This window comes from Peromyscus leucopus, chromosome 4, assembly GCF_004664715.2.
Source record: "Peromyscus leucopus breed LL Stock chromosome 4, UCI_PerLeu_2.1, whole genome shotgun sequence".
Taxonomy (NCBI): Eukaryota; Metazoa; Chordata; class Mammalia; order Rodentia; family Cricetidae; genus Peromyscus; species Peromyscus leucopus.
The window spans coordinates 43474015-43491026 of record NC_051066.1 but is presented as its reverse complement, the minus strand read 5'-3'; the positions used below and the strand labels follow the sequence as shown (position 1 = coordinate 43491026).

The window sequence follows — 17012 nt, the reverse complement described above, 5'->3', positions numbered from 1 at the left end:
CCAACCTGCCCGACCCCCACCCCCTTTGTGCCCCCTTCCTCCAAAGCAGCAAGTCACATAGATCTGGGGCTTCAAACCATGGGTCCTGAACCTAAGCTTCACTTCTGCAGTAGGAGATACGGGAGCATGGCAAGGCCCTGGAGAAAAAGCCTTGCCTACCTGAGTGCATCTAGCCTACCCTGCACTTGATGAAAGCTGGGTCCTTAAGTTCACCATGTCTCAGAACCTACCATCTTCTAATTTCGTCCCTTAGAGGATTTTTGTCTTGCATCTCTTTAAGGAATATAATTTAGTGCTTTCGCTGTCAAGTTTCTGTGGAACACAAGCACAGACACAACACACACACACACACACACACACACACACACACACACAAACACAATCACTCACACATACACTGAGAGACAGAGGGAGGGAGGGAAGGAGGAAGGGAGAGAGGGAGGGAGAGATAGAGAAAACAGATTTTTGAAGCCTCAGAGTCCATCTCCAGTAACACACCTCTTCTAACGTGACCACACTTCCTAATTAAGTGGTTCTCAACCTATGGATTGTGACCCCTTTGCGGGCTGAATAACCCTTTCACAGGGGTCGCCTAAGACCATCAGAAAACTTAAATGTATTCATAACAGTAGCAAAATTACAGTTATGAAGTAGCAACAAAATAATTCTATGTTTGGGGCCCCCACAACATGAGGAACTATATTAAAGGTTCACAGCATTAGGAAGGTTGAGAACCACTAGGAAGGACCTAATCATTCCCAAGCAGTTCCACCAACTGGGAACCAGGCATCCAAATACACAAGCCCCCGGGGGTCATTCTCATTCAAATTACCACAGAGCTTCCCAGGAAGAAAAGAGGAAATATGGGCTGCGCTCGTCTCTTGTAAGAAGCAGGTAAAGGACAAAGACTAAAGATGGGTTTTGAGTACCATTGCCCAGCTCTACCAAGGGCAAGCCCCATAGGAAGGGACAGTTCCTGGCCTCAACCTGTAGCCAGGGAGGCACCTGGAGAACAATGCTTCCTTGCACCCTCTCCCCGAGCTCCAGCGCTTTGCTACTCTTCTCAGCCTTGGAGTTTTTCTGAGGCTCAGCCATCAAGCCACAAAGTAGCTTCTCGGAAACATTAGCCTATTGCGCTGAACAGGAGGAAGGAAGGGCCTGGAGGGAGGAGAGGCGAGGTGAGGGAAGGGCTCTCTTAGCTGTGAACCACACAGGCACACACTCGCACACACTCTCCACCCAGCGAGGTGGCAGCGGATGAGAGGCTGCGAGACCCCTTCCTGTCCCTTCGTCTAACGCACAGTACAGAGGCTGCTGCATCCCCAGCATCCCCGCGCCGCGCCCAATTGCTAAGTCTCCGCCCTGCGCTGTCTGTAGGGCTGGGAGGAGGGAGCGAGGGGTGGGGACCTGAGAGCCCAGGGAGCGTCGAGAAGGCCCAGCGACGCTGCTGGCTGCCCGAGGGCGGGGTCGCTTCATCCTGGGCAGACTGGGAGCAGACTCCGTGCAGGCCTCCCCAAAGCTCCAGTTGTGACTGAAGGCTTTCCCATCCTGGCTGCGCAGGCTGGGCTAGGCTAGCCTGAGTATCCGCCTGATAGTAGCAGGCGCTCTGAGCAACAGGATTTCAAAGAAAGAAGCAGTGGCAAGAAAGAAGTCTGGGGAGAGAGGAAGAGTTCCCTGGATCAGACTCCTCCGCAGGTGCACACACCGGGTGGGCATGATCCGTGGGGCCAGGTCGCAGGTCAGTGAAAGTCGTTTTTTCTCTTGGTTCTCCCTCGGGTGTGGCGGAAAGGAGACTTAAGGGTCTTCCCTATGCTTCCTTCAACTGCCACACCCACCTGTGTCCATTTCACAAAATTCGGATTTAGCCACCAAGTATTACGCCACCAGGAGCACAAAGGGTTGGAAAGGGGGTGGGCGGTCAGCGGAGTAAGAGATCCAACTGTTTCAACCGGAAAGCTGCCCCCCACACCCCTGCGGCTTCTGAGCCTACCTGTTCTGGCTATGTGCAAAGAAAAAGGTAGCGGTGCTTAATAATCTTTTATTTCTCTCCGTCTACTCCAGCAGAGTTGTTACATGGGTCTCAGTACCAGGGCCAGCTCATACTTCTTTACTAGCAAAGAAGCATGTGAGGTCTAGCTGTGTCTGCCAAGATGAGCACGCAAAACCAGATTAGCTGATTTACCCGAGAAAGGTCAGAAAAGCTACGCATCCCGGAAAAGCACACACACACACTCAGATAATGGACCAGCCCCTTTCTCAACAGCTTTTTTTTTTTTTTTTTTTTTTTTTTTCAGGCCAATGAACACTGTATAGTGAAACTTAGATATGTTTTATTTTATTTTGACTAAATAGGTAGAACCACTGAATGGCGTGAACTCAGGGTGAATTTTCTTTTTGCATGTGTATATGCAAGGGATCCAAAGGAGATTATCAAACAAAACACTAATGCCAGCCTTTGAAACCATAGTACAAAGTTTTACATGGTATTTTTTTTTTTTTTTTTTTTTTTTTTTTTTTTTTTTTTTTACTTTTTTGAGTTTTAGCACCCATAGTAAATTTTCTGAATCTGATGGCAATTTTCTTCAGAATGAAGCTCGGGGATTTTTTTTTTCTCCAAAGCTAATTTAGAAAAGATAAAGACCAAATTAGCATGTGCTTTTACACAAATGGTAGGATTTCCTGAATGTGAGTCGGTGTTGTGGGGTCCCTTCTGCCGAGAAAGCCGTTCTTTTCCAGCTCGTTTTTCTGAGCACTGGAAAAAGACATCTTTTTCTTTCTGTTTTGGTCATTTTTACCAATTTAAACTAGAGTTTTCATTCTTTCAATTTAAACTAAGTGGGATTCCTTTTAAAAAATATAATTAAAAAGTCCCTTTTATCTGATTTCCATGTATGACATTATCAAGATGGTTAGAGTAACTCATTCACTACAAGATGCCAGACAAAATATGGTGTTTAGACCATTGATGCCAATATTTTTAACAGTATTAAAAAACAACTACAGTTGTTTAAAGGAGAGTTTCCTTTTAGAAGTAAACCATTGTGTAGTTGGTACACAATGTCACATTACCACTGGATATGCATAAAGTGTGCTTGGACTTCTATGATGCAGAGCTGGGTTTTCAATGTACCTGGTGCTGCTCCTGGAGAGAGCTGAGTCAGATTTGGATGTCTGCCAAAAACATCCAGCCCTCCTTATCCTCCCCTCCTCCCCACAGCCCCTCAGGGAGCCGCAGGTAATCATGGGAGCCATCTAGCCATAAAGCTTCTGTGTATTTTGATACTTGTTGCTGAGGTGATTTGGCTGCAAAGAAATTCAGAGGAGGAATCAGCACCTTTTATTCACTGTATTGCGTGTGTTCAGCTCCCTTTATCTATGGCAAGGGAAAATCATTTGAGGCATTTGCATAGATAATAAAGACATATTTGATTTACTTGTATTATTTGTGCACATGGCTACAAAGTGTGAGGAAGGGTTTGTGTGATTTTTCTAAAACTTCTCATTACTCTTATAAGGAAGCTAAAGTTTATTAATGTAAATGAACCAGGCTAGGTGTTCCAATGCTAATCATATTTGATTTTCCCTAAATCTCTGTCTTACATTTCTAATGTATTTCTAAATGTTTATAAGCTGAGTAAGAAACTCACATTTCATTCAGTTTCAAAGCTGCCTTTGATTGTTCACTCTATCTTATGACCCCATTTGCTCCTGTCCACCTCTAGAAGGACCTATCAGTCTTCCCTCCCAAACACATGTCTATTACATGGTACTTCTCCAGTGTATCTCATCTATCTGAATTTCTATCTACCCAGCCAGAAAGTTAGTTCATGTCAGCCTCACAGTTTACTTGGAATCATACTTCAGACTGAATACTCTCTTCATTTCAATGATTTCTTTCTCTGTAATTTATTCTCCATTCAAAGCAATATCGTTGTGTTTATTCTTTAAAATAAATGTTCACTGCTTCATATCTGCAAAAAAATTAAAATTAAACATGGAAGCACCAAGACTGAGTGACAGCAATAGCAAGCCCCCTTTGGCATGCTGTTTACTTTCTAACCTCTACAGGACCTATTTGTCACCCTCCTTTTCTCCCTTCCTCCCTCCCTCCTCCACTCCCACCGTGTGTGTGTGTTTGTGTGTGTGTGTGTGTGTGTGTGTGTGTGTGTGTGTGTGTGTGTGTGTTACTACCATGCTGTATTTCAGTACCTGGAACTCTGGGAGCAACATCACAGCCAAAGGATATCTCAAATACTGTCTCTTGCCTGCTGTCTTTTGTGTGAGTGACCAGCTCCTCAGACTTTATATCTCAACTCAAAGATCTCTGTCTCCAGCAGATCATTGTTGACACCTTATCAGTGTGGATTGTAGCACTTTAGTTTTGATCTCAGAATTTTCTTTGTTCACTCTAGAGCATTTCTTATGCTCCTCAGATATTTTGTAGAATTACACACCAAAATGAAACACCTTTACTACTGACCCTGGTTATAGAGTTGGCATGAACAGTAGAGGGGTTGTATGTATTTACGTAAATAATGACGCATGAATACATGAATTATTTCACTATAACATAGCTCAATAATGGAAATGTATCATCTTATGCTTCAGCATTGTAAGTGATCAAACATCTTGCATGTTTACAACTCTGTGCTATGATTTTGAAGAGGTAAAATTAAAATGTCCCAGTTTTCATCAGTACATGCAGTAATACATTCAAAGATAAGTAGATTATAATGTATGTTTAGGAAGGCAGTGACAATAAATGGATTAAAATATATATTAAAGAAAAATGGGAATAAATGAATTATTATGGGTGGAAACTATCAGTAGTCTCTTGACACTATTAGATTAAGTCTTAAGGATTTAAAGATCATTGAAATCACTGTCTAAGATATTAAAGAACTTGTTTTAATAATTGCAGAGACTTGAATGAACTTAGGGCATGGGAGTCTACTGAAATGATCCTGAAGTTTCCTTATGATCATAGTGTTTACTCCAGGTATTTGATGAAATTATCTTACAAATATGAAGTATTAATTTAGGAAGGCTCAGAAAGGAATGAGGGGCCATGAAAATGCATTGTCAATACTATGATGAAGATATGGACTTCAATGCTAATCCTGGTTAATGGAAATTTTGTATAGAGGGAAATTTTCCGCAGCTCAACATTTTATATACAAAGTTAGCCTCTCTATTGCCTTCACTTTACATGATTCAAGACTCCCCTTAAGACACACATCCAAACATTAGGCCAGGCTTGGGGAATGCTGCAGAAGAGGGGGAGGAAGGATTGTAGGAGCCAGAGGGGTCAAGGACACCACAAGAACACCCACAGGTTCAACTAACCTGGGCTCACAGGGCTCACAGAGACTGAACCAATGTAATGAGTGCCCATTTGGTTTGGGTTTTATTTTTCTCTGTTAAATTTTTGGCAATGTTTCATATTAAAGGGATCCATGAATTTTCACTAGGTATGTTGTGAAATCTTTATTAAGGTGACACATTGTCATAGTAAAGAGTTAGAGTGGATCTGTGTATTAACTGAAGAAGGTCTTTCCATTTTATATATCATAAGTGAGGTAGCTCATTCTTATATAGGAACATCTGGCATTTTCAGAACCAAGTACATCAGATTTGCACCTGACATGGCAAGGCTATAATAAAATGGACTTTATATAAATTTATAAAATATTATGTATGAAGATTTATGAGAGAGCTTCAAAATATGTATAAAATGCTTTTATGGACTCTCAGAGATCAATTTTGGTGTGTTGCTGTCCTACAAAATAGAATTTCTCATTGAGGATTTTATTTACTCTTTCCTCTTTACATTACTGGAAGGAAATGGCCTTCCGCAATAAGGAAAGCCATCAGCCCTTGGCAGCTAAAAAAAGTAATGAAATTTGGATGGTTGAAACCTTTGTGGGTGGAAAGGAGAAGTGCCAGACCATAATAAAGAGGGAAAGCAAGGGAGGACCTTGAGTGGTACCAGAAAACACCCTGACCGATAAATGTGGATTGGCGCAATGTATAGACCCAAGTTCTTTTCTGTCCTTTTAATCCCACCGAGGAAATGGCCCCTTGCTATTCTTTATTTAAAACACCAATTTACTGCAAATTAAACACATTGCCATTGCTTATTCAACACAGAAAATTGAACTTTTTGGATTTTTAAACATGATATAACAGAGACAAACTGCCATATATTATTGTTAAAAAACTATCATTGTCATTCCATTGCTAGTTACTTTATGTGTCAAGTGTTGAGAGCAATGTGATTGTTCATAAATTTCTTTAAAATAACTACTTGGACTTTTCAAACAAAGCTTTCTGACTCATTTATCAAAAAATACAATAAAACTCAAATGTACCTATGAGTTTTCACTTACAGACTTAGAGAAAATGGGTGCCTTTTCTTGCACTTACTCTGCAGTAAAAAATGTCTTGCTTAATTCTTTTCCCCCTTTTGTTTTCTGTCCTACATTTCTTCTTGTGAACATTTGACATACATGCCACTACATATTCCACTTTCAGGTCAAATAATACAAACCAAAAGAAAATTGAATTTGTAAGTGAAGATTAATAATATCAGACAGGTGCATTAAGATATGTACAAGGACATTTCCACTGTGATTTTTAATGAAATTTTGTGTGTATCACATGCCAAATTAGACTGCATGGTGGCGCCTCAGTGTTTTTTTTTAAAAAATTGGGATAATTTCACTTATTATAGTCCCTAACAATCTTGCTTGTTGTTCATAAAGCATACATTTTTAAACCCAAAGTAATTAGGATAAAATATAATGTGTTTGAAGGTCAATATTTTAAAAAGCCAAAATTAAATAAATGTATATATTCAATTAAATACCAACAAGTAAAATCAGATAAAATGAATGTTTATCATATTTCATGTATTGATTTAAATTCTATTAAGTAATTATCCTTTCAAGTCTATTGGATAATATTTTCTAGTGAACATGGGATATGGAAATACATTGTAAATAGGATAAATAGGATGCTTGCTAACAAATTATGCTTTTGCTTTCTCTGATAATATAAAATTAACATTCCTTCTAGATAAATCTAATGGATTCAGTTTCTATAAATAATACTTATAAGGAATAAAATATTTCAAAGTAAATAATTTTTTCCCACTCAGCACAATACATATTTTGATGACAGGGTATCGATATGAAACCCCAGATGGACCTAGAACTCAAGACCCTCCTTTCTCACCTGCACTTGCTGGTTGGTGGGAAACAGGCATATGCTACCACACCTAGCTACATAAACCTTGCCTTGCTACTCTGTGCAAACTCCTCAGCTCCTGGTAATTCACATAGAGAGGAGGGAAGTGGCACTCTCGGGGATCAATTGGGATCAAAGTCCTTACGATCTTATCATATCATTTGACAGAATTTCAAAAATAAACTTTAATGGAATGGCTATGCAAAGTGCCTCTGAAAAGGCCTATTATATCCATATTTTATTCTAGAATCATTGCAGATCTTTTTTATAAGATGCTAAAATCACATAAAATAAATTTGTGCTTACCATAGTGACACTACTTTTTAGTCTAGATTTTTGTGTTACTTGCTTTGCTATTTTGGTTAAATCTGATGTCTCAAATTCAGTTTCATTTTCTGTAAAGTCATCAATATCTACTTTTAAGGACTGCTAAAGAAACTACTTATATATGTATGTATATAGCTACAGTATAGAGATAAATATATTCAGCCATTTTACTGTACACACATGAAAGTAGGCATTCAAAAACAAATGCATTTGGTAAACTAGTATGTGAAATAGGAATGTGTTATGATTATATTTTAAATATAAATGATAATACAGCTAAATATTTTTACTTTTAAATAGATTCCAATGATTATTGATGAGGCTTTCCCCTAGCCATTTTTAAAGGTGGTTACCTCTTTTCATTTCTAAGTTAGTACCATTTCATTTTGAACACTTTTTAACAGTCGGTTAAGTGTTTGGGCAAAAGTCATTGCTAAATATTTAAATAAAATATCTAAAAATTAAGTAGGGAAAGACAGGTGAATATTTAAAATAAAGAACTTGATAAACGCCCCTCATTATTTCTGTCATGCTTTAGAAAATGCATTATTATAATTCTACATAAGAAGAGTGCTCAGTGATGGAAGTTATCTGTCAGATGTTCTACTAACACTTTCTGTAATCAGTAGTTACTTATTGATACTGCTGTTGTTTGACACAATATGGTCTCCGTGTGTAGTCCAGGATGGCCTCTGACTCATAATTCCCATACCCCCAAATCCTATGCGCTGGATCACCAGTGTGTGTGTGTGTGTGTGTGTGTGTGTGTGTGTGTGTGTGTGTGTGTGTGTATAATACATATTTGTCAGTGTACACATATTAAACATGTATTTACATGTCTGCAGAGGTCCGAGGTCACTTGGGGCATCTTCTTTCATCACTCTCAACTTAAATTTATTTATTTGCAACAGTTTCTCTCACTAAACCTGGAGCTTATCGTGTCAGGTGGGCTGGCTGGTCAAGGAGCCCTGAGGATCTGTCTGCCTCTGTCCTTCTCATCCTAAGGTTGTAGACTCTGTCACTGTACCTGACTTTTACATGGTCACAGGGAATCTGAACTCATGTCCTCGGGTGTGCGCAGCAGACACTTTACAGATGGAGCCCTCTCCCAAACTGTTATAACTGCTTTTTAAATGAAAAAAAAAAGAAACATTTTTACGTGTTTGTATATGTCTGTATGTATGATATATATGTTTGAGTGTCGTTATGTGTGTATCATTGTGCATATGTGGAAGTCAGAGGACAAATTTTGGAAGCCAATTTTCTCCATTCACCATGGGTCACGGTGGTTGAACTAAGGTCATCAGGCTTACATGGCAAGTATCTATGTCTGCAAGCCATCTCTTTACCTATAATACTTTTAATGGAAGTTTTGGAAACTGTATATCTGGAAATTTTTCACCTGCAAATGACATTCAAATTTACTCTAGTAATTTTCTGTCTGAAATATCACTCAGAACTTTCAAAGAAGCAAACAAAGTTTCTGGGCATGGATATAAATAATTGCCACAATTTCCATTCATATGACATAATAATAAAATCAGAACCTTGTAATGTAATCATTAAATAAGGTTAATAGTTTAACAGATTTTATTCAGTATTTTCTCCAGAAACTCACAATTCTTCTCCAGTTACAGAAAATGATAGTTCATATGCTTCAGGGTATTGGCTAACACTACTATAAAGATATTAGAAAACAAACAGATAATAAGAACTTTGCTGTTAGGGTGAACATGAATGACAATATTTACATGTTGCTGAAATTACTGATAGTAACTATATTAGTTTAGTAGTCTTACTTGTGAAGATTTCATTTATACTGAGCAGAACATCATTGATTTACAACTGTCCCCTTTGAATGTCCTCAGTCACTCTTTCAGGTAAGGATATTAAGATGTAGAAATTATTCAGGTTTCCAACAGCCAAGTGACTTCTAAATTTTAGTGATGTGAATATGTTTAAGATAAAAAGTATATATGTGTGTGTGTGGCTAGGAAGGTAGCTCAGCTGATGAAGAGTTGCTTTCCATGAGGACCTGAGTTCCATTCCTTGAACCCATCTAAAGTGAGCTGGCAGTAGTGGTCTGTGTTTTAAATCTCAGCTTTAGAAAATGAGGGTTCTGGAATATATTGAAAATCGACCTACTTGGTGAGTTCCAGTCCAGTGAAAGACTGTCTCAAATCAAACAAGCAAAGAAAAACCTCAATCTTTTAAAAGGTGCAGAATACCTGATAAACAATACCAAAGGTTTTAGTCTAGTTTTTATATGCATAGGCACACACACAAATACACTTGAATATACATAGACACACACATTTATACATATGGACATACATACACACACAAATGCTGCTCACACAGAGAGGCACATAAACACCCTTTCCCATATGTGTGTGTGTGTTTATATGTATGTACATACACATATATTTGTACTTATTCAACACAGAAACATAGACACATCTAGTAGTTAAACTAATTATTCAATAGAAGCTTTTTAATACATAGTGGAGCTAAAATAATCTAAATTTGTAATTAAATAGGTCAAACTGCATAACTACAATACTAAAGAAAAAGGATAAATGGGAAGATGGAAAAATACTTAATACTCATCTTACACTTGGGGAGTGCATTGGATTCAAAATGAAGTTGAAACAGGTTGAAATTTGGAAAGAGTTACTGTATGCTTTAAATGTTGTTATGTCACTTTAGAAATCAAGCAACTGCGTATTGGTGTGAGGTGATTGCATTACTACTGTAGTATGTTGTTTAATGTGAGAGAGAAACAGGAGTCTTTCCCAGGTGGGCATTAAAGAACCATTGTATCATGAAAAGGGACATATATATGAAATGTTTGGCAAAGTTCATTCCAAAAAGAAAAGAACTGTAATGAAATATGAGTGATATTCTGAATGTTAGGAGACCAAGAAGTAGAGGAAATAAGATGACCTTGCAAAGAACAAGAAAGATAAGGACAGTGTTGAAAGAAATTTTGTGGCTTGAAAAGTAAGAATTTAGACATTTTTAATGAATGGAATATGAATATTTCTAATATTGTAAATTGCTATTCTCAAATGTAGCCTAAAACATAGTACTTATTCTCACAGTCCATTATCCATGTAAATCAGTGTTTCTTAAACTTTAGTAATTTAAGACTACCCTTCAGAGATTCAGAAATATTTTTAGAAGATGAACTCATTTTATATTATGATCCTAATTATTGTGTTTCCAAATTATTCTTTTAACATTTCTTATTAATAGAGTTCAAGTCAGCTTGGGCCACATAGTGAGAGCTTGTCTCAACAAAACAAAACAGGGTTTGACTGTAGTTGGAAGTTTTCCTGTGTCCTGCCAGGTCCACAGATGCTCAGACACAAGTAAACACACAGAGGCTTATATTAATTAAAACTGCTTGGCCATTAGCTCAGGCTTACTACTGACTAGCTCTTACACTTAAATTCAGCCCATTTCTGTTACTCTATATGTCACCACATGTTTCATGGCTTTACTTGTGTGCCACTGCATGCTGCTCCCTGGACAGCAGGCTGGCATCTCTTGACTCAGCCTTCCTCTTCCCAGAATTCTCTTTGTCTGCTTATCCCACCTGTACTTCCTGCCTGGCTACTGGCCAATCAATGTTTTATTAAACCAGTGTACAAAAGAATTATTCCACAGCATTTGACCTCTGAATTCTATGATATATCTTAACCTCTTAAGTGACTGTGGACTTCTACCTTGTCCACTAGATTGCTAAGGTTTATCAAAACTACAGTGAGATATCACCTGATACTTGGTAAGACAACTTATATGCTTTTGGCAGGAATGTTTAAATGATTTAACCACAATTTAAATTAATATTGCCTCCTTAAAATATGTCTCTGACTCTTTTGCCTACTCTTGGGACTCTTTTCCTTCTATTATGTTGCACTATCCAGCCTTGACATGAGGGCTTTTTCCTTGTTTTATTATGCTTGGTTGTTGTCTCCTGGAGGCCTGCTCTTTTCTGAAAGGAAATGGGAGAAGTGAAACTGGGGAAGAGCTGAGGTGGGGCCAGAGCTCAAAGTAGTGGAAGGAGAGGAAATCGTGGTTGAGATATATTTTATGAGAGAAGAAAATTTTTCAATAAAAATATTAAAAATACAATTACCATTATGCATCAGTCCAGTACTGTGTTTCTGCCAAACAAATTGAAGTTAGAACCTCAAAGAGATATCACTTCCCTATGTTCATGAAGATTATTCAAATAGTGAAGTACTGGAAAAGTTATTGAGATGAATTCAGAAAGGAAATTTGTTATATGCTTCCAAATGTGCATGTTTAGCCTAGAAGAATAAAATCTTCCCACTTCTGTCAATGTGGATAAACCCTGAAGACATGCTAATCAAAATAATCAGGGAGAGTTTAATCCTACATGATTTCATCCACATGACTTATCTAAAATGATTAGATTTAGTAGGAAAAGAAACTAGGGAAGTGGTAGAGTTAGTGTTGGGGGAGGGGAAATTGTGAGCTGTTTTTTGTAGGTTTGGAGGTTTTCTACAAGATGGATGAGTTCTAGCTATCTGCCACACAATGCAGTATGTGTAGTTAACAATATAATATTATACACCTAAGAATAGGCTCAAGTTCTACAATGGGACAAGGCATTACAGTTATTATGTAACATCTGTGAGCCCTTGAAGTTTATCTACAGTTCTGAAACAAACAACAAGCACAACCTCAAACACTTCCAGAAGAATATGCTGGAGCACATATGAATTCCCAGCTGTTTAGGAGTCTTAGGCAGGAGGATGGCTTATGGTTCTGAATTGGAAAACACAGTAAGACTCTACAACAACAAAAAAATTAATGAGAAAATAAATTCACACAAGAAAAAGAAAGAAGAATAGAAAACCATAGGAATGGAAGGAACTCTTGTGAATGCTGATGGTTATTTTAAGTGCATGCACAGATCCAAATTTATCAAGTTACATATATTAAAAATGTAGGTTTGTTTGACAATTAAAATTCAATTTATCTATAAAAATGAGATCATATTTTGTTCCTAAAAGTGTTCCTCATTAGAATCATATATGTGATTGATCCTCACAGATGTGTTAAATAAGTGGTAAGTATTTATTATACAATAACATGTTCAACTTTATTTTAAAATCTGCTTTGTTTCCAATAAAAATTACTAAGAATGGTAGGAATAAGTGGATGATAACTTGGTTCCCATGAGTAGTTTATTTTTGATGTCAGTTTCTAAAAAATGAAGTCATAGACCAGGCAGATTTCTCAAGAGGTAAAGGTACATATCAAACCTGCAGTGCAGACCTCGGCTAGATCCCACAGGACCCATGTGTTGGAAGCAGAGAACTGACTCCCGTGGGAGTTGGCCTTTGGCCTATGCAAGGAACCTGTGCCTGTGCCTCCCCAAATGGAGTCATGTTTCTTCTAAACTCTTTTCTTGAGAATGCAATATTATGATATCTAAGCCTATCCCCCCTCTCTAAGCTCCCTCTATATCTCTGGGAACATGCCACACCCCTGAACCCTCCAATTTCATGTCTTTTTCTTTTATAACCCATTATATCCAGTTAGAGGTGCCCTTTTGGCATAGGGTGTAAAGCTATCAACTGTATTGTAGGAAACTTACCAGTGCCACATCCTCAGGAAGCAATAACTCTCCCCTGCCCAAGCCCAGTAACTATCCAGTGCCAATATCTCCTTAGTAACTGGTGGAGCCTAGAGATCATCTACATCACTGACAGGATTTTAATCCTGCTTCGTCTTTTATAGATTTTTGTGTAGGTAACCACAGCTGTTGTGAGATCATGACGTCAATACCCAGGAGACAGCACTTCACAGAAGTACTCCCTATCCTCTAACTCATATCATCCCCACCCCTCTTTTTCTATGTTTCCTGGCCCTTGGTGGTGGGGGTTTTAACACAGATATCAGCCCCTTATTCTCACTAATTTGACCAATTATGCATCTTTCCATGGACCTTTACCCATTGCAAAATGAAGTTCAATGACCAAGGTTGAGAATACGGCAAATGTATGGTTATAAATATATGTATATATATATAGAAAAGTTTGACAGCATAACCACTTAGACATACCAGAGTAACGGTCTACCCAGAGGCCTAAGACCTCCACCATGGGCTTTTAATTAGGATTACTAGGTCAGTGGCAACGGCCTCAGATCCATCAAGAAAGCAGCTAGTTACCCAATAACAGTTGTGTTACCATATTGCCAAAAGGCACATCTTACATGGCAGGTTGGTGTTGTAGTATATAGGGTCAGTGCCAAATAAGATCACTGATGCTCCCCCGCCCCAGCAGCCTGCATGGCATCTCTCTGTATGATGGAATCTAGCAAGAAGCAAGGAACTTTCCTAATTGTTCTGAGGTTAATTTCTTTATGTCCAGCAGCCAAGGTGTGTGATGTCTTCAGGAATAGAGTATGTGATGGCTAGTCTTGGCCTAACATACCTAGGAGAATAAAATCTCTATTAGTGAATTGCCTTTATCAGATTGACCTGTAAGCATGTCTATGGGGCATTTTCTTGATTGCTAATTGATGTAAGATGGCCTAGCTCATGGAGGACAGTACCAACCCAAGGCAGTTAGGCTTGGGCTATATAAGAAAGGTAGCTGACATGAGGCTGGAAACAAGCCAGAAATTTGTTTTCCTACAAGGTCTCTGCTTCAATTCCTGCCTCCAAATTGCTTGCTTCCATCAATGATAGGCTGTAATTTGTAAAGTGAAATAAACCTTTTCTTCTTCGGGTTACTTTTAATCACAGTGTTTATTACAGCAACAGAAAACAAGTCTTACTGTATGGTTATAGTGGGTAAAAATACCCTGTGTTGTTTAGGAGACCTCTAGATGCCCCTGGCCAATAGCTCTCAAGGAGGTGTCCCTTGCCTTGTACTGTGATTTTCAGTTAATAACCAATGTCTGTTGGGAGTGACATTATCCACCCAAGCCAGGTAATTCCACCCTAATTCTTCTTCTGTGAGTTGAATTTTGAAATTAGTTCTATTACCCAGTGGCTGTTCCACCCTCAGGAAAAAGCACGAGAATTTGTGCTGTGTTTAACCACAATTGTACTCCCCAGTCCAGGACCCTAGCATTAAGAGTTCTGTGGATGACTGAGTACTCACGTGTTAACGTGTACTAAGATTTAAAAATGCTACAAGGTTGATCTTTTCCTAAAAGTGAAACATTAGCCAAAAGATATTGAAAAAAAAATGAACTAGGGATTGGAGGGAGGCAGCTGAAATCTCCTAGGGCTAGTGATCAATCATTTAGCACCATTTGGCAAGTCTCCAGAATGTGTAGGACAGGACTTGGCATCCAGGCTGGTGCTGGTGCCACTGAGATTTGTGGAGAGAGAGGCCCTGGCAGGATCCCAAAGGCCTGGAGAGGGTATGCCCCGGCGCCTCTGGCTAGCTTTCAGAAGCCTCATATCTGTTCCCCATTTGGAGTTTAAGGTAGTCCCTACTCTCTGTCTTTTTAACCTCCCTTTCTTCCTTGAGAATGTCTGCGTCGAGAAGCTATTCGGGTATCATTGCAAACACTGTAGACTGCCCTCCGCAGAACATGAAGGAATAACGTTAGTTGTCAGAGAAATGTAATAAATATGCCCCATTCTTCACAAGTGAATTATAAGAAACACTATAAAGAAGTATAAGACAGAACAGAGAGATGTGAAGGAAGTAAGCAATTGCTAAGTTGGCCAGAAAGCAAAGCCAAAAATAGTACTCAATAGCTTCTTTGGTTCGAGATTACTACCCAAGCCTAGAGGTCTGTGTAGTAAGTCAATGCTGCAGTAACCATCAAGGGACAAATTTTTGAGGGATGGAGGACTGTGCCTCATTTTAACTCAATCTCTTTTGGAGATAAATAATACAATCAGAATAATGTTTGAGAAACCCTTAATTCTCATTAAAAGTTGTCTTTTACCATTTTGGTTCATTTTACAAAAATATTTCATATTTTCTTCTTACCTCTAATGGATTGAAACTTCTGTTTTATTTGGGGAGAAATGTGTTAATGTGACAATGGTGAGCATTGTGGCTACCTTTGAGTGTCACACTCCGGCCACTAAAACAGTATGAGAGTACTGCAATAATTTGCACATTTTGAGTAATTTTTGTGGCTATTGTTCAACATTCCCATTGGAAGAAATCTTCCAAGAAATAAACCAAGAAAATGCCCTGGTGTTCCTCAGGCATAGCTTACCGAGTGACTATAGAATTCTAATGACATCTCTTCTTTACAAATTTCAGGGCATGTTTGCAATGTTTCTTAGGGGGAAAATACTGATTTGCATTTCCCTCTTTGCTAGGAATGATGAATATTTTTGAATACTGCCTTTGATTATTTGCTCTACCTCATGACCCCATTTGTTCCTCTGTATGTGTTGACTCCTTATTTTTTGAGTTCCTTATATAATCTGTATGTTAATCCTTTTTCAGATGTATAGCTAGCAAAGATTGTCTCTCATTCAGTGGCTTCCTCTTCATTTGATTGATTGTGTCTGTAGCTGGTCAGAAACTTTTCAGTTTTATGATGTTCCATTTATCAATTGTTGGCCTCAATTCCTAGGCAAATGGAGTTTCAGTCAGAAAGTTCTTCCCTACACCTTCACCTACATCCTGTAGTTTATTTCTAATGTTTTCGTCTAGCAGTTTCAATGTTCTAGGTTTCACATTTAGGTCTTTGATCCAATTGGAGTTACCTTATGTGCAAGATGATAGACACAGGTCCAATTTCATTCTTCTACATGTGGACGTCTAGTTCTCCCAGCACCATTTGATGAGGATGCTTTTTCTCCAGTGTATGTGTTTGTAGAATATTAGATGGTTGGAGTTACACATTCTCATGTTTGGTCCCCCAGTTTTATTCCTTTTGTCTACATGTGTTTTTGTTCCAGTACCATGTTGTTTTATAACTATGGCTCTGTAATGTATCTTCAAATCTGGAATGGTAATCCCTCCAGCATTCTATTTGCTTGGGATTGTTTTGGTCCTTTCCTAAACAGGATAAGAATTCATCATCAATTGTCTAACTAGTTAAAAGTCAGTTACTCTGTTTTCTAATCTGAGCTATTAAGGGTTATGATCAGTAATAGTGAAGCGTGGATCCTGTCTCACTATAGTTATAATCTCCAGGGATCATAGCAAAAAGCTTTGCAAAGGATGGACTTCCAGTTATACTTGTGTAACAAATTAATGCAAAAGAAATACTGTCTTGTTTCCTTAAGTAGGAAGAAAGTCAGAAATATGTACCACTTAGAATCTTCAGCAATACATTGTGGGATGAATAGTCTTGGTTGTTGAGCAGATACACTTGGAAACAGAGAACCTCTATTGAAGAATCACCTAGATTAGGCTTTATATGTTTATAAGCATATCTATGGGCCATTTTCTTGATTATTAATTGAT

The 17012-nt window shown here is 38.4% G+C and overlaps 1 protein-coding gene across 1 annotated transcript in view; it reads left to right on the top strand.

Annotated features, from left to right (window-relative positions):
* Window positions 1-816: 816 nt before the first annotated feature.
* Scn9a (sodium voltage-gated channel alpha subunit 9) overlaps window positions 817-17012 on the top strand; it is a 145086-nt gene continuing 128890 nt past the window's right edge. Inside the window, exon 1 of the mRNA XM_028867387.2 lies at window positions 817-1738. The gene's annotated coding sequence lies outside the window, so the exon portion shown is untranslated. The remainder of the gene's footprint in view (window positions 1739-17012) is intronic.